This window comes from Stegastes partitus, unplaced genomic scaffold, assembly GCF_000690725.1.
Source record: "Stegastes partitus isolate 25-593 unplaced genomic scaffold, Stegastes_partitus-1.0.2 Scaffold2356, whole genome shotgun sequence".
Lineage (NCBI taxonomy): Eukaryota > Metazoa > Chordata > Actinopteri > Pomacentridae > Stegastes > Stegastes partitus.
Window position 1 is genome coordinate 22168 of NW_007580087.1, and position 1119 is coordinate 23286.

A 1119-nucleotide genomic window follows, 5' to 3' on the forward strand; every position below is an offset into this window, starting at 1 on the left:
AAAAAAACAGATTCTTTTTACAGGTGTTTCCTTTTTCCGGTATTATGTAAATTGATACATTTTTCTTGATATTATCAGGAATTTAACATCCACAATTTAAAATCTGCAACATAACAGTAAATTATTAAGAACTGATAATAGCATTATTTACAGTGTGGTTTCAAGTGTCTGCATTATCAGCTGGAGCTTCAGCTGACACCGTTTTTACATTATCTATGTTGCATATTAAGAGTTGTTCCATACGTTTGCTGTAAATTTTATTGATTGCTTTGGTTTTGTGGCTTTTTGTCGATTAACACCTCTGAAACAAACCTTCTTCTTCTTCTTCTTCTTCTTCTTCTTCTAATTATTATAATTATAACAATAATTATTATTATTATCAGAATCTGATTCACATTCACACATGTGAAACAGTGAAGAATGACTGTAGAGTTTATCCATGCAGAATTTGATGAAGGAAGAAGGAGGAGTCTGATGGCTGGATCCAAGCCTTCCTCCTCCTCCGTGTCCTCCTCCTGCTCTTCCTCCTCCTCCTCTTCTTTGACCTCCTTCAGACCATCAGAGAGCAAAATTCATCCTGCAGCTCTGAATGTGGGACTCCTGCACTTGGACGCTCATGCAGCAGCAGCGTATCTGTAAGTAACCACATCTCTTTGGTTTTTGACTTATAAGACTCGTGTTGTGCTTAAAAATTCCTTGAATAATCAGAGAAGGCTCATTTTGGATAGTTTTAGTCTGTAAAGTTTTGCATGCACAGTTTACTTTTCATCCTGTATTTTGTGTTTTTGGGGTTGCACAATTCTATATAAAAACCAGTTCCTTTTTGTTTGTTCATTTAGATTTTGTTGTTACTTATTTCCTCTTTTTGCACTGGGGAAATGTAAAAATGTGCATGATTAGATCTTTTTTATTTATTTTTAAATAAGCACAGATTCAGTCATACTTTATTTCTTTAATATACATTTTTTTACACAACAAAGATTTTTTGTGAGAAACAACAGTTTCCAAAGCCCGAGTTTGAGATGCAAATATTTAAACATTTAGTCAGTGCAAAAGTAATGAGAATTAACAGATAAATATTGACATCAGTGAAAGCCATCTTCTTGTCTAAACATCCAT

The 1119-nt window shown here is 33.7% G+C and overlaps 1 protein-coding gene across 1 annotated transcript in view; it reads left to right on the forward strand.

Moving 5' to 3' along the window:
• The first annotated feature begins 550 nt into the window (after nt 1–550).
• The window catches only part of LOC103374790 (collagen alpha-6(VI) chain-like), a 39771-nt gene continuing 39202 nt past the window's right edge, over nt 551–1119 (forward strand). The window contains exon 1 of the mRNA XM_008304942.1: nt 551–635. The gene's annotated coding sequence lies outside the window, so the exon portion shown is untranslated. The remainder of the gene's footprint in view (nt 636–1119) is intronic.